This window comes from Equus przewalskii, chromosome 29, assembly GCF_037783145.1.
Source record: "Equus przewalskii isolate Varuska chromosome 29, EquPr2, whole genome shotgun sequence".
In the NCBI taxonomy this organism is placed as follows: domain Eukaryota; kingdom Metazoa; phylum Chordata; class Mammalia; order Perissodactyla; family Equidae; genus Equus; species Equus przewalskii.
Window position 1 is genome coordinate 19,909,668 of NC_091859.1, and position 26,401 is coordinate 19,936,068.

Below are 26,401 nucleotides of genomic sequence, written 5' to 3' on the forward strand. Positions count from 1 at the left end.
GCACTTCCCATGGCCTGCTCCCTACCAATGACTAAGGACAGCAGGAAGACTAAGGCAGGCCCATTCTGGGAGATAGGCGACTCCTCTGATGGCCAGCTTTGACTTGAGAACTCCCCGACGGCCTTGCCAAACCTTCTTTAGATTGCACGGCAGTCTAGAATGCTTCCATCCAATCTTCCTTCCCATTCTCCTTCACTCAGGGTCAGATTTTCATCATGCCTCTCACACACACAGTCTTGTCTTGGCATCTGCTTCTCAAACGTCCCAGAGGAACACAACGAAAAATGTACAGTCAGGATCCCAGCAGGAAACAGATGACATATATCTCTTTGACACACAGCTCACACTGGGAGACTTTGAGTAGAGTTTAATAAAGGAATTATTTTCAAAGGTATAGACAGCTATAGAGAAACCACAAAGAAGACCGTAGTTGCTTGGGGCTAGTAAGGCACTGCTCCCCATCTTAGGCCCAAGGGAGCAGTTACTGGAATCCAGAGACCAAGAGGGCTGTGCTGAGAGGGTTGCCTAATTGGAGCTGGAACCTGCACAAGGGGTGCAGCCCTCTGCAGGGGCCCCAATGGAAAGAGGTGAAGGAACCAATACTCTTGCTTCACTCTCCTTCTCCCTGTGTTCTTGCTGGTGCTCCCATTGGCTCAATCTGGCTGGAAGTTTCAGGAAGGTAAGCCTGTTGATGCAGTCCCTGAGGTCAGCCTCATGCATCCTGCAACAGGGAGGAGAAAAATGGAGAGTGGATCTGGAAAGGCAAGAGGGACACGTCCAGGCAACGGACAATAGTGAGATTTTGTGTGGCAGCAGCAAGGCTTCCCTCCGAGCCTGCCTGTAGCAGCAATGGCAAAAGAGAGGCCCAACCTGGCAAATTAAAGTACTCTGGCACCACTTCCCTCTGCATCTCTTAGCCTCAAACTCCCCCATGTGGTAGCTTCATCCTCAGGCTAGTAGATTGATAACTACTTCCATTTCCGGAGTCATATCCAGTCCCTACAATGTCCAGAGGTAGAAAGGCCATCCTTTCTCTTGTGCTTGCTTCACTTAGGCATGAGGAAACCTTTCTGGAAGGCCCGCAGGAGAATCCTCTAATGCACATGGCCACCCAGGAGAGGGAGATTCCTGAACAAGCTGGGGGTTCTCTTAGGAAGGAGCAAGGGGCCTACTACGTGGGGCTGCCACAGCCATTTTCCACAGAGCAAACCAAATGCTCTTTCTAACACACAAATCTGACCATATCATTTCCTGCTTAAAAGCCGTCAACAGCTTCCACTACTCTCATGCAAAAGCCCGAATTTCTTATATGCGCATACAAGTCCCCTTATGCTATGGCCGCAGTCTACCTCCCCAGCCTCATTTCTTGGCCTGCCCTCTATCCTGCAGTCATATTAAACCACCTGCACTTATCTAAACAAGCACGCTCTCTCCTCTGTCGCTTGCTTCTGGGCCTCTGCTGTGTCTTCTGTCTGGAGAACACTCTGCTGCTTGTGGCTTTCTCAGCTCATCTTGGGAAACACCACATAGTGCTTCTTCCCCGGAGCCTTCTCTGGGCCTGCGGTGTGCTCATGCCCTTGTGCTTACCCCTACAGTATCGCTGTATTCAGACGACCAGGGGTCTCTCCTTCTGAGCTCTACGCTCCATGAGAGAGAAGTCTGTGCCTGCTGTGGGGAGCTGCCTCATGTCCTGGCTAAGAGCTCAGATTCTGGCATCAGACAGCCTGGATTTGGCTCTTGGCTTAACTACTCATAGCTAGTGACCTTGAGTAAGTAATTCAAACTCTCTGAGTTTCTATTTCCTCATCTGTAAAGTGGGAACAATAAAAGTGAGTACTTCAGAGAATTATTGTGAGGGTCAAATAAGATGACTCATGTAAGGCATTTAGCACCATGGCTGGCACCAAGTCAGCGCTCAGGAAATATTTGCAGAATCGATGGCGAAATGGTAAACAGACCTGAGCCCTTCCCACTGTTCTGGGAATCTCATTTATGGGATTAGATTCTACCAGAATCTAATCTAATCTGGGAATCTATGAGGTAATCGAAAATTCTTGCCCAGACAAGGGATTTCCAAGGCCGGTCTTACATACGCGATTGCAGAACTTGGGAGTATGTTGGCCGTTCAAATAATTCCCCTACTAGCCTGTCAGGTTGCTCAAATTCTGTCATTACAGATTGATTCTTTCAGATTAGCAGTCAGTCCATACGTGCTCACTCTGCTCCAAAAGACACGACCGTGTCCAATTAAGCAAGGTGTAGACAGTAAGAGCTATTGCACTTCAGAGGAGAAGAACTCTACACTGAACTTGGAGGAGAGGTGGCATTTAGACAGGTGGAGAGGGAAGGGGAAGATGACCCAGGTAATGTGGAGACAAAAGTGGGGCACGAGAGCTCCCTGAGTGGCTGAGGATAGTGTGTGAAGCTTTAGGGGACCGGAGGGTCCTATAGGGAAATCCTCCGAGATAAAAGTACCCCCCTGAAAAATATGAATTCACTTGAATTGATGTCACAGAATTTTAGACCCAAAAAGGAATTTTTAAATCCCTTATTCGAAGAAACTGGAGCTCAGAGAGATTAACTATCTTGACCAAAGTCATCCAGTTAGTTGGCAAGAGAAAAAGAATATGAATTCAGATCCCGTGATCCTAGACTCCAGAGCTCTTTTATCCACAACCAAATCACCTCTTAATTAGTTCAGACAGTTTCCTTTTCTCTTAATAAGCTGCTGAGATCATGGAATGGGAGGAAGCGGGGTATCGTTGTGGGTGGGGAGCGAGTGGGAATAGTGCATGGGAGGGAAGGGAGAGGAATGGAATCCTCAGAGGAAGCGGGCAGGTAGGGAACGCGTGTCTCTAACCCTCAGCCTCTTCTTCTCATACCCTTTTCTTTCTGAACAGTCTAAACAATGTATTCACACTGAGATGTCAATGGCCCAAGAGCCAGAACCAAAAGCACCATGACAAGTGGCCTGTCATCAGGAGAGTCCTGGGATAGGAATCTGTGTTGCAAGGACCAGCAGTGAGGAAATCTGAATTCCAATCCTGGCCTGCCAGTGAACAACACTATAACCTTGGGAAAAACACTCAGCCAATGGAACCACATAGAACGTTCTAAAGGGACAATTCTCAAGGTATTTGAGGACAGTTGTCAAATTACAACCCCTGCACCCCCAAGCCTTCAGTTCCTCAGGCTGAACACCTCCCATTCTTTATTGGTTCTTTGGTTTCCAATTGAGCCTTGTTGCCCTCCATTGGATGAGTTGCAATCTATCAGTGTCTTTTTTCCAGGCACCACGAATCAAACATAATATTCTGGTTGTGCAGGTAGATCTGTACAATCCTCTCCTTGTCATGCACTCTAGATCCATCAGTGGAGCATAAGTACTTGGCTTTCGGGCAACTCTACTTTATCAGTACGTTCCTGCCATGTTGACGCATCCATCGATCTGGGCGATCAGTGACTACAGATCCCTCCATTCTCTCTAAAAACAAATTCAGAAAGACTTTGTTAAGTGCCTTGCAGAAATTCATATATGTTACGTGGACTCAAGTACCTTGATTTACCTCTCTGCAATTATAATCGAAACAGGAATTGGTATTTGTTCTTCAGGAGCTTATGTTGGCTCCTCCTAGTCATCTTCCCCTGTTCCGAATGCTCAAGGATCTTCCTGTTCTAGAACCTGGCCTGGCTCAGCTCCATGCTCACCAAGTGACTGTTGTCAAGACCCACCTGCTTCTCCTCTTTTAAAAAATTGTTCCCTACCTTTGGTTGTCTCTAGTTTTCTGGCATCTCTTCTATTTTTGTGATCATCAGGAGGATTGCACAGAGCAGTTCAATCATCTCATTGCAAAACGCCCGATTATCTGACATGCAGTTTTTAATACGTTCCTTGTAGAAGTCCCTCCCTGTAGAAGTTAGGATATGGGTGCAGATAAGTAACAAAGACCCCACATGATAGGTAATTAGAAAAGACAGAAGATCTCCTGCACCCCCACACCTCTGTAACAGCCCTGGTGTAAGCAGTCCGCGGCTCAGATGGCTGCATCAAGGACCAGAATCCTTCGATCTTGCTACTCTTTCATCTCTAGAGAGTAGCCTTTGCCCATATGGTTCAAGATGGCTCATCACATCACCTCAGACGCCATCTAGGCAGCAGGGAGGAGAAAAAAGGAAAGAGGAAGGCTCTGTTTGAGAGTACAAACCTGAACTTGCACATCATTCTTGTTTATATCTCATTGGCAAGAATTTATAGACTTGGGCATCCAGCTGCAAAGGAGACTTGGAAAGGTGGTTTTTCTGTTAGCTGTAATATAACCAGCTAAAAATCTGCGGCTCTAGTTCTATAGGAGAAGAGAAGACAGATATTGAGGAAAATTTAGCAGTCTCTGCCATACTCTAGTTCAGCTTCCTTTCTACATCTCTTAAGGACCCCTCCATTCTCTCAGATCTGAAACTATAGAGTCATTTCTGCTTTTACTGCTTCTTTTATAGTCACTCACAAAATCCTGTGTATTTTATTACATTTTAATCAATTTTTATCCATTCTTTTCTTTCTATTTTCACACATTGCCATTCGAATACAGATTCTCATCAGTCCTTGGTTTGGTCAGTCCCATCCAGAAGTCCAAACCTTCCATCTGCTGACTGCTTGATAGGAAAGGATATGGGCGAATTCTCTCCATTGGCGGACAGTATTGGACAGAGTTTTCCACTGCCCTTAATGCTGATGCCTATTGGAATTTGTAAGGGGGCAACAGATGTTCTACCTTGGTGGTCTGTCCTCAGGAGGAATAAGGAATCACACGGCTTCTGCCCCTGTGACCTTCTGCCCTCAGCCAGCTAATTTCCAAACACCCTGGCTCGGCCCCACTCCCTCCCAGAGAACTGTGCTCTATCAGTTTATGTCATTTTTTGCCCCCTTTCAGGAGCAATGTTTTGTCATTTTATCATTTCTTGATCAAACTACAAGAGCCTTTTAACTTGTTTCTCTGAAAACATCCCATTCTCCTCTAATCCATTCTGTACTGAGCCCAACTGATCTCCTTAAAATATTGATTTCATTTTTTATGCTCTCCTACTTAAACATTTCTAAATGGTGGATCATTTATCTCAGTAGGGATAGCAAATGCATGTTGCCTTATTCAAGGCCAACCCCACTAATCAAGATACTATTTCCTGCTCAGCCTGGATGATGCTTTAGAATAATTTTCTGCAGGTGGTACAACCAATGGGTTGGAATTGGCATGAGAGAGAAATCTCATTTATCACCCTAACCTACAAAATTATTTCCAAAAGTTGGGCTTTAAGCATCCTCCATCTCTGAACATGTATTATGTGCAGCAAAATCTTGCTGTTCAACGTATGCAGGCCTTATTTCCTCCTATAGACCATAAGCTCCTCATTCTGTTTTTGTTTTTTCATTAATTGTCTGGATTCTGCTACAGAGTTGGGGCAGACACTGTTTGTAGGCATCCTCAGGTCAAAGAGGAGATGTTGAAGGTGCTGAAAGCTGAGCTGATGGATGAAGGAAACAAGGCCAGAAGGAAAATCTAGACTCTCATTAAGAAAGGCAATAAAAGGCTGTAATTAGAAAACTGGTGCCAGGTGTGAAGTCCAAGGTCTTCAAGGTCACAAATGAAGCCGGAGCTCAGGAGCCAGAAGGATGGGAAGCAAGTCAGGTTGCAGAGTGCAAGTTAGGACAAGGCAAACGATTCAGAATTAAGCTTGTAGAAATACTTCTTGGAACTGTCAGAACTGCCTCTGTGCAGGATCAGCCGTTAACACAGAATCGTGTGTGTAATATGCGTTAATGCACAAATAAGCAAAAACATAAATCAAAGTAATACCACGTAACCCTATGTTGAAATGCTGTGTTGAACGACAAATTTCTATCATTTGTGTCTGTGGGGGATGGGAATTGGCCACCCCAAGATATGTCTCTTTGGCATGAGGATTATTTTAGGCTGGTTACTTTAAAAAACTGCAGAGGGGAAGAAGGCTCTGAGGAGCAGAATTTACGTAGCCTTTGTTAAGAGACATTTACATTGTAAAGGAAATCGCCATCTGTAAAGGTGTCTCCCTCTCTGTACCAGGAAGAATTGGGGCAGATGACCTTATCTCTAGAAACTCTTAATCAATGCCAAAGGCAAGGACTTAAATCTGCATTTGTTTACTGTACTTGTGTGGTAATCTCCCATGATTGACTCCCCCTCCACCCCCAACATGCTCCTTTGTCGTTAGCTGAAGATGATATTTAAGGTGGTGGCTTCCACCATTTTGGCGAGTTGCTCATGTTGCCTGAGCCTCTCCCATGTATACATGTTGTAAAGCTTTGTTTAATTTTCTCCTGTTATTCTGTCTCACGTGAATTTAATTCATTCTCCAGCCAGAAGAACCCACAGTGGGTAGAAGAAGTGTCTTCCTCCCCTAAATCTCAGTCTCTTATACCCAGTTTTACCCAAAATTAATGACTTGGTAAGTTTCCTTTAAATTCCTAGTATCTCTTTAGATGTCTTTAATATTGTATTAAAGTGCCAGAGTGGAAAAGGTAACTCTCAATATCATGCACTAATAATAAAGCAGACATTAAAACGAGTGGCAGATGGAAACAATACAGACTCCACCCAGGGATTTTCACAGATTAGATCCCCATGAAGCCTTTGTTGCTCGTCTGCTCCTGCCAAGCCTGAGGGACAGGCTTCTTGCTGCAGCTGCCTTTGCAAAAATTAATGTCCTGCTCCTGCCAAGAAAGCAGATGACGAGCTCAGCAGCTCTCCTTTGGTTTGTTTTTCTCCACGGCAGGAATATGTGCCCCCTAAGTAGGCATTTGTTTGCGTAATCAGTAGGACTGCAGAAGCAAAGGCAAGGAGATGAGGGTGAGGCAGGAAGGAGAAAGTGGCACCTGGCAGCAGAATAAAACACCAAAAAGCCAGGTGACGGAAACAAGGCCAGCTAGCCTTCACCCAAGTTGATGGAAGCAAGTTGACTCATGCAACCCTGGGAACAGCTAAGATTGTTTGCATGCTCACGATGAATCATCTAATGCGTAAGTCAAGCCACCAGCTATAATTAATCTTGTGCATTAAAACAAATTTGAGGATTTTGAATATGAGCTAATGAGACTGACCTGTATGATCATGCGCTCATAGCTGCGTAAGCGCATCAAGGACAAAGCTGGAATCTGGGGACGCCCTCAGAAAGTGCCTTTCCTGGTGACCTGCAGTCTCACCCACCCAGGGCTCCTTGTGGGGTGTGAACGTTGGCAGTAGGTTGGGCTGGATGGTATTTGCCCCACCCATGCTGCTTGCAAGTCCTCCTTTATTTATAGTGCTGTGGTGGGGAAGATATCTTCTAGAATACAAGGACTTCAAGGTTTCCAGTTGTCAATGGACCTTCATACTGATTGTAGAATTTAGCATGCTAGGATGACCAGCTGCTGGTTGTTATTGTTCAAATTGGCAGTGGACATTGTTGGGTTTTGGCAGGCCAGCATCTACTCCATATTCCCTTGATAATAGCACCCGGTTCCTCTTGAAGATTCATTTCTCCCCATTGGAGACAGCTTGGTAAGACTATAATTAAGATGCCCTGCCCTCCCTCGGCTAAGGAGCAGGCACATGACCCATGCCATTCACGGGCTCCTTCCCGTAGTTACGATCTTGACCAGCATGACAAACAGATCTAAAAAGAGTAGACCAATTTCATCCAGCAATAGCTCCCAGGAAAGAAAGCCAGGTGTTCTTTACACCATAAAGATCCATGAGGTTACTCTGGTGCCAAGCTTGGTTCTCTAGCCATTTCTGAATTGGTTCTCTGAGTCTGTTCTTTTTGCTCTTCCGTATCCTTCCAAAAATCTTCCTTTTTGCCCAAGTTGGCAGGAGTTGGTTTCAATAATATCTTTCATCCTGAGAGGTCTCCTAGGGGTGGGGGTGGAGGGGTTGTTGGTATTTGTCTTTTCATAATATATGAGGTATATATACGACTATCAGTATGTAAAAAGAAAGGTAATCACTTGTAGAAAAATATGGTAAAATATCTAAAAATAAAGGACAAAAGGAAGCAAGTAATAGTAATAATATATTTTATTGAATCAGAGCCATCACCAATTGTCAGAAACACTCTTATTTTATGTACCACTAAGAAAGAAAAAAAATGCTACCCATCAATTTATGACACACCATCCCAGCTTCAGAGATGTTGCAAAAAAGTGTGTTTTAAAATGATGAAGTTTGGTAATAAAAATGATAACTAAATGCATGGAGCCCCAGCTACATGCTAGGTCCTGTTCTAAGTGTTTTACCTATTTTAATTCTGTTCCTAACCATCTGATGAGGTAGTGTGATGTGTTAGCACAACTAATATCCATAGTTAGCCAAATAGATGGCTCAGGTTTAATGTAAGTTTGAAGTGGAGTTATTATTTTTATTTATTTTATTTTTTTGAGGAAGATCAGCCCTGAGCTAACATCTGCTGCCAATCCTCCTCTTTCTTTTTTCTGAGGAAGCCTGGCCCTAAGCTAACATCCGTGCCCATCTTCCTCCACTTTATATGTGGGACGCCTACCACAGCATGGCTTGACAAGTGGTGCCATGTCCACACCCGGGATCCGAACTGGTGAACCCCAGGCTGCCGAAGCGGAATGTGCACACTTAACTGCTGAGCCACTGGGCCGGCCCCTAAAGTGGAGTTATTATTTTATTTGAACTGACAGATTTATGTTTTAATCAAAGCAATAATTAAAATTGTGTGAGAAAGTATTGTTCTGATATTTTCTTTTATGAGATTAATTTCGAAAAAGTAACCTTGTCTTATGCTCAAAAACTCATTCTTAGTTTTGTTTCAATTCTTTTGTGTGTGTGTGTGTATGAGGAAGGTTGGCCCTGAGTAACATCTATGCCAATCTTCCTCTATTTTATGTGGGATGCTGCCACAGCATGGCTTGATGAGTGGTGTTAGGTCCACGGCCGGGATCCAAAACTTCAAACCTCAGGCTGCCATAGCAGAGTGTGCAAACTTAACCACTGCACCCCCAGGCCAGCCCCTCAATTCTTACAATTTGAAAAAAGATATGCCAGGGCCAGCCTCGGTGGCCTAGTGGTTAAGTTCAGAGCGCTCTGCTTCAGTAGCCTGGGTTCAGTTCCCGGGCACAGAGCTACACTGTTCTGTTAGTGGCCATGCTCTGCTGGCAGCCCACATACTGAAAAATAGAGAACGATTGGCAGGGATGTTAACTTAGGGTGAATCTTCCTTAGCAAAAAGATAAACAAATAAAAAAAATTTTTTAAATTAAAAGATAATGCCATTTTTTCTAATCCTTGTTCCATAAACTTTAAAAGGCCCTTGGGTGAAAAGCAATAAATATTTTGTTTAATTCCCCATCTCTATTTCTGGTTGTGTAAATTAAAAAGCAGTGTTACACAGCAATTCTCTAAAGATACTTTGTAGCATATTGGTGTGGAAATGTGCTTGAAACCTGAGTAAATCCCAGGGCCCACGTGGCCGGTCTCAACATGGTGAGTGTTCGAAGAAACACACTCCAATAACTGGACAGAATCACTATCTTTTCCCTTCTTGCATTTCTCAAAGAATCTTGAAGGACTCACATCCAAGTGTTAACCAGGCCCAACCCTGCTTAGCTTCCAGGATCAGAGGAGATCGAGTGCATTCGGGGTAGTCACACACAGATACAGACAGCAGATTGGTGGTTACCACAGGGGAAGGGGAGAGGGAGCAGGGTGAAAAGGATAAAAGGGCACATGTGTCCGTGATGGACAGTAATTAGACTGTGGGTGGTGAACACAATGTAATCTACACAGAAATCGAAATATAATGATGTACGTCTGAAATGTATATAATGGTATGAACCAATGTTACCTCAATAAAAAAAGGAATCTTAAAAGAGACCCAATTCACAATTCACATCATTGCTTAAATTTTTCTTTTCCTCATTCTTCTCCTTCTCAAATTGGCTCAAATCTCAAAGCTTCCCCAAGTCTTCTCTGCTCCCATTTTTTGTATTCAACTCCCCCCTAAAGTATCCTGGCCACCCCAAACTTATGGAAGCCTCGCTTTTCTTCTTCTCTCCCTTTCTTTCCATCATTTTAAATTTCTTTCAAGAAAGCCCCAGCCCTGTCTGATGACCATAAATAGACAATTTGTTAATAATAGACAACTTTTTGATGACAATAAAAAGACAGTCTTCCACCCCCTGAGTAGTTGAGTTTGTGTAGGAAGGACCATAAGTGGAATATCAAACTGACGGAGAAGTGGAATAAACTTTGTAAGAAGTTTTCCTAGAGGGTGCAGCTCAGGAAAGAGGTGGAATTTTTTTTTTTTTTTTTAAAGATTTTATTTTTTCCTTTTTCTCCCCAAAGCCCCCCGGTACATAGTTGTATATTCTTCGTTGTGGGTCCTTCTAGTTGTGGCATGTGGGACGCTGCCTCAGCGTGGTTTGATGAGCAGTGCCATGTCTGCGCCCAGGATTCGAACCAACGAAACACTGGGCCACCTGCAGCGGAGCGCGCGAACTTAACCACTCGGCCACGGGGCCAGCCCCAAGAGGTGGAATTTTTTTTCCACATTAATCATATTTTGTTTCTTTATTTTAAAAAAAGTACTGTACTGATGAATATTGATAAGCACTAGATATCCCTTGAAAATTTACAATCATATTAGCATATTAAAGGCACTGAGAAGTCCTGCAATGAAGAATCCTATTTATCTTTGTTTTATCCAGTACTTCTCAAAATTATTTTTAAAAAATGAATCTTTTTCTCTCCCCAACCCCGTCCCACATACATAAGTACCCATGGAATGCCATTTGGGTAAAATGGGCTTAAATTATAAAAGGTATGACAAAAGTAATTGAAGGTACACTTGTAGCATGCACATAGAATGGCAGGATGGGGGCTTCAATGAGGACAGCAATCGTGTGAGTATGATCTGCACTTTTCACACAATGTGGAAAGTAGTGCCATGTTGCTTCTCATCTTGCAGTTGTGACAAGATAACTTAGCCAGAATAGCCACCAGCTTAGTCTGTCCAGCCAATATTTACACAGATATCGGTTACATAACTGGTTCTGGACAACGGTTGTCTCTGAATTTGATTTTTTCGAGACATTTTGTGTTATCACCTCCCTGGGTATCTTGATTTACCTTGGACAGTAGCCAGCCCCTTAAGCTAATGTTGGCTATTAGCCCATTAGCTCCTCAGCTGTTACACCGTTTAATGTCACTGGGTGTGGAGGGTCTGATTAGATTGTAGATGGACTTGTCCACAGCTAGAGGTAGTATGTACCTGGGTGTCTGAGCAAGTTTCCATGTGAGATCATCTGGAAAAGATGGAGAAATAGCACCTGAAGCCACATGCGCTCACTCAGGCGTCTAGAGTGCGTAGACTCAGAAAGAGGGCCAACAGCTCATGGATAATTTGCAAACTGGAGAAGTTTTAGCTGTATCTGATAACACTGGAAATTTTCCTATACAAAGGTATAGAAGATGCATTATTAATTAAAAAAACAGACAATAAATGACCAATTCTTAGGCAATCTAAGAAGCAGATTTGAATATTATGATTCTTTTATTGCCTACTTTACTTTGAACTATTATTATTAGGAGCAATGCTCGAGGCCAAGATCTAAGCCCATATCCCTATTTGGGGCTTGTAATTTATTTGAGATTTGCACCATCAGTATAAACAACTGGATTCACTAACATTTCCACCCAAAATTCTTTGGGAATCATTGCACATCTTGAAATATGCATCCAAAAATTATTCAACTTCTGCAAAATTTGGGAAAAACGTGTCCAAAGATAGGGTATTGATTTATTATGTTATGTCCCTATATAGGAATCATTAGTGCTATGTTACAAAATTACAAAATGTTTCCAGTTCTCCTTCCAGACTCATGGTAAAATTACATTTCTTTGCTAGTTTTATGTTAAGTGAGCCCACGTGACTGGCTTTAGCCAAGCAAACGTAAAAGCAAATAATGTAGCTTCCAGGTAGAAACTTTAAGGACCAGTGTGTAATTTTCCATGGTCACTTTCCGTTCTCCCTGGGTCCTGCAGTGAGAACAATATGAACAGAGCGCCTAGCTGACCCACAATAGACACATAGAGTGAGCAAGAAATAAACAATTGTTGTTGCAGGTCACTGAGATTTTGAGAGTATTTGTTACTGCAGCTTAACCCAGTTTATTCTCTCTGATGTACCATGCAATGGAGCACTAGACAGTCCATGAAAATCATACAGTAGAAAAGTATTAGATAATGAGAAAATATATAGATAATATATTAAGTAAAAAGTACATATTTTAACAAATTTTGATGCAATCATTGCAAAATATATATGAAATGGAGTTCCTGGAGTCGATTGGCTCTTGGGAATTTTGAAGTTGGAAAATATGCCATTAAAGTGGTGCCTTTGTGGATGGAGACTAAAAGTTGGCCTTTGGGTTTAACTGTCTCTTTGGGGATGCTTTTAGAGTTGGATCTGTGAGGCAACTAAATATTCTTTTTTCCTTGGAAAAAAATTATTCCCTCATTCTGTGCTTGGGAGAGGGCATTGGAGCCCTCCTCCAAGAGATGGTGAAGTCTAATGATTCCTATGTTGAGGAGTGAGCTCGCCCTGGCCACAGGGAAGTCAGCTGGTGGCCAGGCAGGGACCAGCCTGGCCACGGACTCTGGACCCAGATCTCAAGCCGAGGTTCCAAGAAGAGCCATTTGACTTAGGAGTCGGAGGGCCCGTCTTGAGTTTGAAGGAAAGAGACAAGGAAAGAGTGTGTCCCTTCCTTAGGCTCCCTGTGGACATGTGAATATCAGTCAACAACAAAGGACAGCGGACTGCAAGAGGCCCACCAAGGGAGAGTGCAGCCTGAGAGAAAAAGAATGGAGAGCCCTCAGCAAGGGTTGTGCTTCAAAGCCTCAGAATTCAGACGTTCCGGGGAGATACAGGCAATGCTCAACGTCCAGCTTCCTGTGTATGTGTTCTCATCCTTCCCTCTAGAGGACGATTCTCGGCTCTCAGAGAGCCCCGAGGTATCTTGTCAGGATGACAAGGCAGGAGAAAGTAACTGTATGACTGAGCTGCTGCGCATCTCACTTCTGTGCTCTCCCTGAAGGCAGAAGAGGATGACAAGTAGGAAAAGCTCACCACAGGAAGCCTTTCTCCGGGAACGAGCAGTCCCAAAAGGGGAAAAGAGAAAATAATTGTCTGGATAGGTTGCATTTAATAGTTCAGATTTAACCTTTGTTCCAATATGAGAATGTTGGCACTAAGCCATCACCCACAACCCAGCGACCTCTCTACAGGAAAGCGTCTATCCTTCACTGTGGAAGTCAGAGCTACCACATCTGGGGCCTGCCTTCTCGGAGGATGGTGTCCCTTCTCAGGCAGCCTGCCAAGGACCCCAAAATTAAGCGAGGGTCTTGTGGCTCTGTCTTCTAGCTGTGACCAAGTTAGCCCTTTCCATCTTGCTCCCAAAGAACCTCCTGCAAACTGATGCAAATGCCACTTCTGGTGTATATTAAAAATTGTGAGGGGCTGGCCTGGTGGCGCAATGGTTAAGTTCGCATGTTCTGCTTCAGTGGGCTGGGCTTTGCTGGTTCGGTTCCCCGGTGCGGACATAGCATCACTTGGCAAGCCATGCTGTGGTAGGCATCCCACATATAAAGTAGAGGAAGGTGGGCACGGATGTTAGCTCAGGGCCAGGCTTCCTCAGCAAAAAGAGGATTGGCGGCAGAGCTCAGGGCTAATCTTCCTCAAGAAAAAAAAAAAAAATGTGAGAGGCCAGCCCCATGGCCTGGTGGTTAAGTTTGGCGTGCTCTGCTTCAGCAGCCTGGGTTTGGTTCCTGGGCATGGACCTACCCCACTTGTCAGCAGCTGCATTGTGATGGTGACCTAGATACAAAATAGAGGAAGATTGGCACAGATGTTAGCTCAGGGTGAACCTTCCTCAAGCAAAAAGAGGACGATTGGCAATAGGTGTTAGCTCAAGATGAATCTTCCTCAGCAAAAAAGTAAAAGTGAAATAATTACCTCAAAGCTACAGAGCAAAAATATTCAAACTACAAGTTGGAGAATCCATGTGAATAAAATGATGTGAGCAGTGAAGGTGAGTATACCTGTGTGTGTGTACATTGATGTGTGTGTGCTTGCGTGTGTGTGTGTAATAGAGAAATATCCATCCAAGAGAGCATTAACAGTAGCTCCAAGAACTTACATATGGGGTGGGAGTGGAATCCACATTTTTAGTGATTTTTTTTCTTCATAGACAAATGACATTTTTTCAAACATCTGTTCTGTGAGCATAAGGGGGAGGGGCAAACATCAATGTTAAGTGCTTGGAAGAGGAATTATGGAGAAACACTACCCACTTAACTTATCTCAGCTCTATGGAAGACTATAGGGTTTGGGCTATTTCTGGCCCCATCTGTGTATCTGTGTAAAGCCATTAAGCGAAATGGGCATTGATGCTTTCAGTCATTTGCCTTGAGTCCGAACGTCTAGATGCCTCCCTGGGGCTTGTGAGGAATGCAGTACATCGCTACAATCCTCTTGAAACAGGAAAGGTGAAGACCATCTGGGAGACTCTGAAGCCAATGGGCCCAGTAGTTCTTGATTCAGGCCCCTGAAGCAAGGAGAAACTGCAGTGGTTTGGCATTTCCACAAACGCCTGGCCTCATCCGACTCGAGGAGGCAGCCTGAGTCAGCAGGCAAGTTCAAGACCTTAGCAAGATCCGAGCACCTCCAATTTCCTACCTGGGCAACCTGAGAATGGTAACTGAGCCTCTTGTGCCTCAGTTTCTCCATCTAGTAGGCAGGCACAATCATTTTAGCAACTGGAGTAGCTGACATCAACTAAGGACTGCGTGTGTGCCAGGCATTAGAATAAACAGTTGGTTCGATTACACTTCTCGGCAACCCTATGAGGTAGGCAGTGTTAGCATATTTCATATATTTCATTGATTCTAAGATGTTCACTTCTTCTTTCATATTTTAACAGTCTCTGTTATCAGGATGCATCATGTAATTGATAACAAGTCATATAAGTCACAGCTTAATTTACGGTTTTAATTCTTTCTTAATGGCACAGAAATTGGTGGTGTGTCAGATTCAGTGAGGAAACTAGGCCCAGATAAGTTAAATAATTCGCCTAAGATCACACAGCTAGAAACGGGTAGAACTAGGACTTGAATCCAGCCTGTTTCTAGAGTTGACTTTCTTGTAAGGAGCTAGATCTCCTGGTTCCTCCACTTATTAGCTCTGTGACCTTCGGCAAGTTCTTAACCTCTCTGTGCCTCAGTTTTTTCATCTGTGAAATGGTGATAATAATAATAGTAACTGCTTCATAGGATTGTAATGGGGATTAAAAAGGTTCATATATGTAAAGCTCTTAAAATAACGCTTGACATATGATGTGTTCAACACAATTTAGCCGTTATTAGCTTTAATTATTATAAAGAGAAAACCAGCATCACTTGTTGTAAACAGAAGGCAATCGGAAAAAAGAAGGATGTGACCAGTAGAAGAAGAATATATTTATCGCTGTATCCCTAAGATCATCTTGGATAGATGTGTTTACCATATTTTGGGAAATGCTTTTTTGTTCTTTCTCTCTAACACTGAGAGATGAGGTAAAAGTGAAATGGGAGAATGGGCTGAGAGGGAGGGGTCAGTAGAGGTCAGGGAGATGGGACAGTAAAGGGGAAGGTGAGACGGAGGCTTTGCTTGAGGAGGCGGGCAGGGCGTGGGTGCTCGTGCTGGGGGTGGGCACAGCCGTTTGAAGGAGCTGTGCTCCACACAACAGCAGCGAACTCCTGACTGGAGCTGAAGGATGACTTGGATCTGCGGTTTACAATTCCTTAGTAAGTCACGGGATCAGTTTGGTGGGTCATGGCCAGAAATGCGAGAGAAGGGAAGGAAAGTGAACACAAAGGAAGGCACACATCAGAGGGTATCACACGGAATATAGCAAACATCGTTTTAGGGACCTTGAATTTTGGTTAGGGGTGAGTAGATGTGTGTCATGGGTTCTGATGTAAAATGCGTCTCTCTCTGTGGGTCTCAGTTCCAAAGTCTGAAAGCTGCTGGACTAAAAGGTATGAGATGAGGTGTTGGCTGAAAAGTACACAGTATAGGTTTAAAGCAATGTGTTTCATATAAACGACCGAGAAGCCCTGCTTCCACGCGAGTGTAGCTTTCTGAAAGCTCTCCGGGACTCTGACACAGCTGAAGACCCCTCTGAAATGGGCCCCCTATCTGGGTCTCTGCCTTGTGGAAACTCACCGCCCCTCCCCCATCCTGGGGCTGACTCTGCGTCTCCTTAGCTCAGCCTTTTTGCTTCAGATCCAGTTCCTGCCCCTCCCACTCCCCCTTTCCAATGTCTTACTCTAAGCCCAACCTTCCCCAGGAGAAGGGTCAGCTCTTGTTGGTCCACAGAGGCTGGGACTCCACACAGGACGCCTTGTCACTTTGGGAACCTGAGCTGTCCTCTTTTGTGTTCTTGTAAATGCTATTGACGTATAAATGACAAAGGAATGGAGAAGTCACACTCCCCGGGAGTGATATCAGCTCAAACCCATTGGGGGCCTGAGTCTGAACAGCTTGATTTAACACTCAAATCAAGGTTTGGGTGGGAGTGAATCCTAAACCAAGAACCATCTCTCAGATTAGCACCAGCTAGGAAAGAATAGATCTAGCCTTATTTATGCTTAAAAGTGACCAGTGACAAGTATTGTCTTCATCTGCCACTGAATCAGACCAACATTATTTTAAAATGTGCACATGCAGATTCCAGAAGAACATGGGGATAAAATTTGGGGAAGCTCTTTCCCCAGAACATAGAACAAGGCCAAGGGTATGAGGCTGCTCTCAGCAAGAGGCAGGCATGGTATCTGCCATCTCCTCCTCCCCTCCCAAGGCCTTGTGATGCTGTGCTATTCAAGTGACATGAACCTGTGTGTTTTCTAAATTATTTTTATCCTTCAGGTAAAGCACTTACTGGAAATTACTGTTGACACCATAGAGAGGCCCCGTGAGAAAAAGCAGTGAAAGCCTATCCATATGTAAAATTGGAAATTGTCAGCCTATCTTGCAAAAGGTGAATGACATACAGTCTTTATCAGATTCAGTAGTTCATTAAAATCCTCCCGAGATTAAAGGACATGCAAAACCTGGGCATCGCTGAGTAGGACAAAGACTTCACATGCAGGATTTCCCACCATGGAGGCATTTAAAACATAGCCACTTTCTATAAGCTCATGTCATCTGTAATTCAATTAGCCATTATTATCTAGCAACTTCTTTTTGGTCACTATCACATAATTAACCTTTTTTCCATTAACTATTCTTCCTATTAATATGAAACAGGAAAAAAATTTAACTTCTAGAACATATTCCTTGCTTTTTATTTCTTTTTAAGAGAAAATTGATTTTGATATAAGCATTTAAAAATTTCCCTGCACTTATAGGAACCTAATTATTGAATGAATTGAGAAATGAGTGTATTACTTCCAGTCTTGTAAGAAATCCAGGTGAAAAGGTTGGCTAGTTCCCTGGGTTCTAAAGGAACAAATGACAAGCTGGTCCCAGCTAGAGGCTCTGGCCCCAGGAGCTGAGCTGGGGGGAGACCCATGTTCCTCCACAGCTTATTCTCAAGCATTTCTGGAACTCCTCATTTGTAAGCTCCTATAGGGCCTGTGGCACATTCTTTGGGATTTCCCTGGAAGAGGCCAATCCTCCTCCTTTGGGAATGGGTTTAATTTTTTGAAATGGCCACAAGTCACTTGGAGTCAGATGGGGTGATTCAGGTCGAGTGAATTAAAACAAGCTGTGACTTCAAAGTGACAAAGTCTATCTTTCTCATCTAGTTCATAAACAAACTGTAGGAATGAATACGCCAGTTGATTAAGGCACACGGAAAATGGTCCTGGGGTCGGGGGAGGGAACAACCGAGGAAAATATTAATCTTAATGGCATGCAGCCATGATTAATGTTAATAAAGTTGACATCACCTTTTAATGTTTGACTTTAAAGTTTAACAACAAGGGGAAAATGAAGATAAGGAGTACATTCTGTCTCCTCTGACGAACTGAGAGTCGGAAGATCTCCCAACAATGTTCCACTCTGTAGGTAACCCCTTTCTCCTCAGGACTGAAGAATAACCAAGCCTGGTTGGGGCAGGGCGCTGAGCAAAACAAGGGAAAATTCAACACTTTGTTGACATAAGTCCCACATGATATAATAGCGAAAAATTAGAAGATAGAAATAAGAAAATAGGGGCCGGCTCCGTGGCCGAGTGGTTAAGTTCGCGCGCTCCGCTGCGGCGGCCCAGGGTTCGGATCCTGGGCGCGGACATGGCGCTGCTCGTCAGGCCACATTGAAGCGGCGTCCCACATCCCACAACTAGAAGGACCTGCAACTAAGATATACAACTGTGTACAGGGGGGTTTTGGGGAGATAAAGCAGAAAAAAAAAAAAAAGATTGGCAACAGTTGTTAGCCCAGGTGCCAATCCTTAAAAAAAAAAAAAAAAAAAAAAGGCTGGCAACAGTTGTTAGTCCAGGTGCCAATCTTAAAAAAAAAGAAAAGAAAAGAAAAGAAAAGCCTGGCCACCAAAACCTAAACCCTGTTAACATGTTTTGGTGTATCTCCTCCAAAATGTTTATATGTAATTTGTATGTATAAATATATATTTTTATATATACATGTAGGTAATATACACACATTTTCCTCCCAAATGGTATAAGTGCTTTTTAACAGTTTTGCTTTCTATTAACAATAAAACATGAATGTTTTACATGTCAATATAACTTTAGATGGCTGCTTTGCAGTATTTCCACAGATGGATATAACTTATTTCACCAAATCCTAATTTGGGACATTTACAATTTTTACAGATTTTACTGTCTTTGAATAATATATGAGGATCCTTAGTTAGGCTTAGCTTTAAGGATTTGTCCAATTTCTTCCTCCCCACAATGAGGAAAGCTCTATTGCTTTTTCCTCCTGATATAAATTGAACATATTTATTGCCTCCCTCAAATCAAACAATCCATTGAGGAAAAAAAGTAAAAGTCACCCGAAATCCACCTTTCTGAGAGAACAACTATTATTTCAGTGACCACCCTTTCATGTAAGGATGTACACATAGGCTTAATGTTGCATATATACATGTACACTCAAACACACGCATAATAGACGTACAAGGTTTAAGAGGGCATTTTTAAAGGGATTGGTGATATATAATTCTCTGCATCTTAGCAACATGCAATGGAAATTCCTTGAGGTCAAGTAGCATAGATCATTAATTTTTAATTCTTGCATAATATTCTACTATAAGAATTATCATAATTCATTAGCCTATTCTTTTATTAATGGACTTTTGATTTGCTACCCACTCTTTATTATTAAAAACAATGCCGCAGTAATCATCTTTGAGTATATATACTTACATATTGGAGCATTTATTTCTGTAATATAGAATCCCAGGAGTGGGATTGCTGGTTGAATTGTGTCTGCATTTAAATTTTTAATAGAGATCATGAATTGCCTTTTCACATCTCCACCAGTGGTGTATGACGGCGCCCTTGCGCTGCCCCCCACCTCTGCTGGTAATAGGTGCCATTACTCTTTTATTTTTGCTACTCTGATGCGTATCATCATGGCAATTTTAATTTTTATTTCTCTGCCTTTTGGGGGAAGGTTGAACATTTTATCATACTTGCTCTTTTGTCAATTGCCCATTCATATCTCCAACCCATTTTGTTATTGGGTTGGTTGTCTTTATCCTATAAATTGTGTGGCAGCTTTTTGTATAATATAGATATAGTAATTTTTTTACTATCATTTGAATTTAAAACATTTTTCCTTAGTTGCCTAGTGACTTTCATTTTATACACACAATGTGCGCGCACATTGATATCTAATTCTGAGCTCTCTTATTTTTGACTTTTTTCAATACAGTTCTATGCCACTACTGTACTTTCTTATTATAGTGCCTTTTAAGTAGTTTTAACACGGTATTTTCATACCACCATTCTTTTTTTTTCTTTTAAAGATTGGCACTTGAGCTAACAACTGTTGCCAGTCTTCTTCTTTTATTTTTCCTCCCCAAATCCCACCCAGAACGTAGTTGTGTATTTTTAGTTGTGGGTCCTTCTAGTTGTGGCATGTAGGATGCCACCTCAACGCGGCCTGAAGAGCAGTGCCATGTCCGCACCCAGGATCCGAACCAGCGAAACCCTGGGCAGCCAAAGCGGAGCGCGTGAACTTAACCACTTGGCCACGGGAGCGGCCCCCATACCACCATTGTTTATTCATCAATTTAAGAGCATTTTATCCAATCAAAAATACCACTGGGATTCTATTGGAGCTGTACCCAACTTATAGACTACCTTCAGGAGAACAGATTTTTTTTTTATAACAATGAGTATTCTTTTTCAAGAACATAGTATAGATTTCTATTTGTTCAGATCGTATTTTTGCCCTCCAGTAGGATTTTATTTTTATATGTATCCTGTTCCTTTCTTGTATAATTTACTCCTAACCATCTTATGATTTTTGTCACTGTTATAAATGGAATATTTTCCTCATTTCCATTTTTATATGGGCATTGCTCATAAAGAAAAAGCCAATCATTTTATATCTTTATTTTTTATCCACCCAGTTCATTGAATTCTTTTATTATTTTTTACCAGAGTTTCTTGGTGATAGCAGGTATGAAAATGATATTATCAGCAAAAAAATTCACCTCTTTCTTTCCATATTTATATAGCATATTTTATTGTTTATTGCATTTACTAGACTCTCCAGACCATATTAAATAATAGTGGTGATAAGAGGCATTCCTGTCTTATTCTTGATTTTAATGGAAAGAGCTTTAACCTATGAGTATAAATGTGTCAGTCACATACTATTAGTTAACTTAGCTTAAACTGCAACGACAAAACCACTCTAAATTATCAGGGCCTTGCAGCAACACAAGTTGATTTTTAGCTCACGTTACACGCTGGCCGCTAATACGTTGTGATTCTATTTCATGAGTCTTTCATTCTGGATCTAAAGATTGAGTATCTATCTGGCATCTGCCGTTCTGTGATAGAAGGAAAAGAGCAATGGCCAGACCGTGAGATGGTTCTTCATGCTTCTGCTCAGAAGTGACATACATTGCTGCTACTCACATTCATGGCCCACGGCAAGTCACAAGGCCAAGCCTAATGCCAATATTGCAGAAAAGAATATGCCAAAAAGAGGAGGCCACAAATAATTGGAAACAATAACACAATCTATCACATGTGCCCCTGGGTCAAAAGTATTTCCTTTCCTTCCTTTCATTCATAAAATAAACATACCCCTTCCCCAAGAAAGACTCCTAAAAAGTCTTATCCAACTGTGAGTGACAGTACTGTTCAAGATTTTATAATAGTCCCTCCATTGTATTTGGATGTGGCTCCTCTTGATCTTGAAGTCTCCAAACTATGAAAAAGAATCTACCTTCTATACTCCCAGGGGACAATGGTAGAAAACAGAGATAGGACAATCTCTATGCACACTCCCGTTGAAAGCGGGGAAGAACGGAAGGTATACGGCAGCCACCAATCTGTCAGCAATTCTGAAACTCCTCAGAGGAAATGCTGCTGAGACTTCAAATCCTAGGGAAAGGGGAATTTCTTGATTACTCCACATCTCTGCTCCCTAAAGTAGCTTTCCAGGCCATTGTTTTCCATTTCTGAGGCTCTATCCTCTCACAGGTCTTTCAGTTTCCATTATCCGTCTTGGTCATTTTTAAAAGGCGTTGAAGAGTAAGTCCACCCTTGGGGCTTAGCACCATTTCTTTCATCTCACTCTGTCCATAGACATTTGGGAGTCCAAACATTGTTTGAAGTCCTGAATAGTCACTGCCACTCTAAGTTAGTGGCTCTTTTGGCAATACATCTTTCAAAAAAATGCTGCCCAATTTTCTCTTGACTTCATTCAGAGTAATTTGAGCTTATGAACTTCCATAGGAAGAACATGAAATAGTCATTTTTCCCTTGGCCATCTTTTCCAGCTAAGTGACACCTTAATTAATTCAGAAGTTTTCGCAGAAGATTTGATGGCTATAGTCTTGATTTGGTTCTCATCACAAAGCTGTCTTGATTGGTCCTTGTTGATCAAAGGGTTTCTTGTTTTGATTTTATACTGTTGGAGATAAGTAGTTTCATTTTCCAATCATGCTTGCAAACCAGCCAATTCATTCCTGAGTTTATCTGCGTCTTAGAATAATAATTTGTCAAATCCAGACAATAGCAACCAACACATACTGGCAGCATTTTGTTTCCCAACCTCTTCATATAAATCCATAAGCTCATTTGGTACATTCTCTGCCTTCAGAGAAACCGCTGGCAACAATTCTGAGGATGTTTCACCACTACATAACATGGACCACCACCTTTTCAGCCACTAATGACAGTTTCCTCGCCATAACTGCCTGGCCTTGAGAGCCAATGCTGTAGATTTTAAGTTTTCTTTGTTAGTTGATTTTTGTTTCTGGCATCACTGTACTCCTGGTGGTAACTTTTGTATTATTTAACTTTTTCTATGTTACATTGTGATAACAACCCAAAAATCTCCATGGTTTATAACAGCAAAGTTTCATTTTTTATTTACCTAACAGATTGACTGTGGGTCAGCTGTGGCTCTGTTCTTGTGTCTTCTCATTCTGGGATCCAGGCTAAAGATCTAGCTTTTCACTGACATTTGCCTTTCTTGCAACAGGAAAATAGCAATGGCCAATTTATACAATAGCTCTTAAAGCAACAGCTCCAAAGTGACATGCATCGCTTTCTCTCATATTCATTGGTCAAAGCAAATCAAATGGCCAAACCATGGCCCCACGATGTCATAATGTCTATGAGGAGGGGGACTAATCCTCTTGAAGAGGAGGCAAGAAATAATTAAGAACAAGAATACAATCCACCATAGCATTTCACCATTTAGAATTATATTTGCTGCTGACTTTTCATGCATAATCTTTATCATAATCTGAGTAGTTTCCTTCTATTCCTATCTTACTCGATGTGTGTGTTTTTTGAAAAATAGTTGCTGAATTTATCCAAAGCCTTTACAGCATTTATTGATATGATGGAATGGTTTTTCTTCTTGAATTTGTTGATGTAATATTTATAAATTTTCCTTTATTTAACTATCCTTAAGTTTCTAGAATAGACTGTACTTAACTATTCTCTTGATAATCCAATGAATTATATTTAATAAAATGTTGAATGTTTGCATCTATATTCATCAATGTGATTATTTGCTAATATTCTTTACTGGTTCATTTTCAGGTATTCAATTATACTGGCTTCATAATGTGAATTGGGAAGTTTTTAACCTTTATTTTTATGGATTACAATAATTTATTGCAATTATCTATTCTTTAAAGCTAGCTAGAAATCAGGTCTGAAATTATCTGATCCTGGTGACTTTTAAAATAATTATGTATTAACCGTCTATCCAAACATTTCTGTGAAAATTGATCTGTTAAACTTTTCTACTCTTTCTTGGGTTACTTTTGGGAACTTAAAATTTATAAGAAAATCCTTGGCTTATTGTAGGTTTTCATATATGTTGCTAAAGAGTTTCATGTACATTTTATTGCAATCTAATTTGTTTATTTTGTATCTGCAAGTAAGTATTTATTCATTCCAAACTTGTGAATTTTTACACCCTTTTTTTCATAATCACACCTGTGATTTATGAATCTATTTTATTGATCAAAAGTAGCTTTCTAATTTAGTTCTCTTTTTACTATTTCATTTTCTGGTTTAGTGATTTCAGCTTTTCTCTTTATTCATTTTTGGTTTATTTTCTCATTTCTTAAGAAAAGCACTATTTTTTTGCAAGTGTTTTACTTCTTAAATAACAGAGACTATTGCAACTATAAATTTTTCTTTAGCAGTCTCTCATTTCTTACGTTATAAAGTAGACTCATTTTCATTACCTTCCTGGTAGTTTATTATATCAATTTTATCCCTGTCTCACACTTTTTATCTTCAGGCACACACTAAAATTAAACTGTATATCCTCTTTATGGTTCATCTCATCTACTGCCGTGATCTAAGCTACCACTTTGAAACGGATGGCTTCCAAATTCCCCAGAAGCTGCAGGCTCTGATAATCCAACTTGCCTCATGGACATAACCAGCTCCATATGCTTGAACTTGTTAACATCTCTCTAAATCAACAGTAGCTATATTTTTTCTCAATTATTTGTACCACCATCCATGTAGTTGCTCAAGCTAGAAACTTAGGATTTATCCTTGAACCCTGCCTGCTCACACTCACGTCCAATCAAATCCCAAATCCTGATTATTTTACCTTCTAAATAAAGTTGACCTTCATCCCATCTTCTCCATCTCTGCTGTTGCTGCCCAGTTTTAACCCTCATCATCTACAGCAGGTTATTACTAAGGTGCACGACTTTTCTTCTTTCTCCCTGCTGCTGGCCCCATCCCAACCCACACATGTCCCACAAAATCTCTAGATTGATTTATAAAATGCAAATCCCTCTGTATGGTGTCTTCACTTAACTCTTTAGTGCTCCCTATTTCCACACAAACTCAACATAGCCTCTAAGTCCCTTTGGATCCCCTCTGAAAGAGAAAAGCAACTAACAACATTAAAAATGCAGTATGAACCATTTAATGGGTTATTCTATTAATGTGCCTTTGTATTTAAGGAGATATGGAGGGCACTAGGTAGAGAAAAGGACTAAGGTTTATTCTTTGCCTACTGTGAACCAAGTCCCGTGCTTGGGTTTTATCATCTCTTTCAATCATTATAACATGCTTGTGAGATGGGCAATGAGGAGTGCTCTCGGCTGTAAGAATCAGAATATTTCACTGACGGCAGCTTAAATGACAAAGACAGTTAATTCTCTCACATTGCAATAAGTCTAGCAGTTGGTGTTTCCAGCTCGATGGCCGTCAAAGACTCCCAGGCTCTTTCTATTTTCCACTCTGCTGTACCTAGCACATTGGCTTTTCATTCTTGTTCTTGCTTCCTCATAAATGCAAGATGGCCGATGAAGCCACAGATTTCACAGAGAAAAGAAGTGATACCAGTGAGTTCTCCTTTCTGGCCTGGCCCCTTTACAAGGGAGCAAAAGTTGTCCCAGAAGCCCCGAACAGGTTCCATCTCATTAGCCAGAACTGAGTCACCTGGATACCCATCTGCAAGGGAGATGAGAGAGCAAGAACTCAGGGGTTTCCAGCCTCTATGGTGAACAGCAATAAAGGAGAGGGGGAGTGGGAGTGACTGGAAAGTGGGCCCAAGATGGTGATTCCACAGATATCATTAACTCTAATTTATAGATGAGCTTAAGGTTGCCTAAGGCCTGCAGCTGGTAAATGGTGGGTCCTGGATGAGGAATTGAGTCTTGTTTCCGGAGCTTGTACTATCTTTTCTATACCATTGCAGTCTTCCCATAGACTCTAAGAGTAGAATTTTAGATATTTAGACACTACTAAGGGGCATTTCTTGGCACCTGCTATTTGCCCAAAATCACACCGCAATATGTTCTCGGGCATTGGATGGAATCACCCTAGAATGTTCCAAAGATGAAGGCACGTGTAAACTGTGTTCCTTTTGTAAATGGAAGCATCAGGGACCACACAAAGACTGTCTTAGATTGGCTTTGAAGTATGATACTTAAAAAGAAATCACATTCGCAGTGTTTAAACCTATCTAGCATGCTTCCTCTAACCTTCCTGATCCCCAATTGAGAATTCTTGTCAAATTTCATTATTTAGTTGTGAATAAGGCTTTGAACACAGTCATCCTGACCTTTGGACATTTCACTTTGCCTAATGAATAGCTTGTAACTTAATTAGTAATGATGGTTAAACCTCTTCTAATATATCAAAGAAAAATTTTTAAATATTCACCTTAGGAGCAGGTTCATTTCAACATATTTCTAAGGAGGGAAAATCTGCATGAAATTTTGTATCTTATGTTTCTTTCATCCTTCCTTTAATAAATGAGAGTCCACAGGGCAATCGTCCAACTTTTTTACTTCTGAATCACTAGGATTTAAACATTTTGTTAGCTATTGCGCAGCGATTGTGACATCACAATGGAAAGATTACGACATTAGGTCATAAGAAGTGGAAGATGTATATATAAATAGTAAAAACATAGAATGTGTACAATTCTAACTCCGCTGGAAATTGTTTTTCTCTTCCAGTGATTTTCAGTTCCACCTGCTGAAAACTAATTTTCTATAAAAATGAAGCTGCAGGCAACTTAGTCAAGGGTACCAAAAAAAGGTCTCAGAAGGATGTAGATGGGAAAAATTTTTTTTTTCATATCTGAAATCTTTTTCTTTTGAAGCAAACCAATTTTAGCCATTAAAA

The 26,401-nt window shown here is 41.6% G+C and overlaps 2 long non-coding RNA genes across 2 annotated transcripts in view; one reads left to right on the forward strand and one right to left on the reverse strand.

The window, feature by feature from the left end:
* LOC139080230 (uncharacterized) overlaps positions 1-26,401 on the forward strand; it is a 59,013-nt gene that overhangs the window by 15,094 nt on the left and 17,518 nt on the right. The gene's annotated exons all lie outside the window — the stretch shown is intronic.
* Positions 353-26,113, reverse strand: LOC139080228 (uncharacterized). The gene is made up of 5 exons (XR_011534553.1): positions 25,934-26,113; positions 11,302-11,482; positions 4,206-4,343; positions 3,766-3,908; positions 353-3,484 (listed from the first exon to the last, which is right to left on the reverse strand). It is a non-coding gene; the product is annotated as an uncharacterized lncRNA (long non-coding RNA).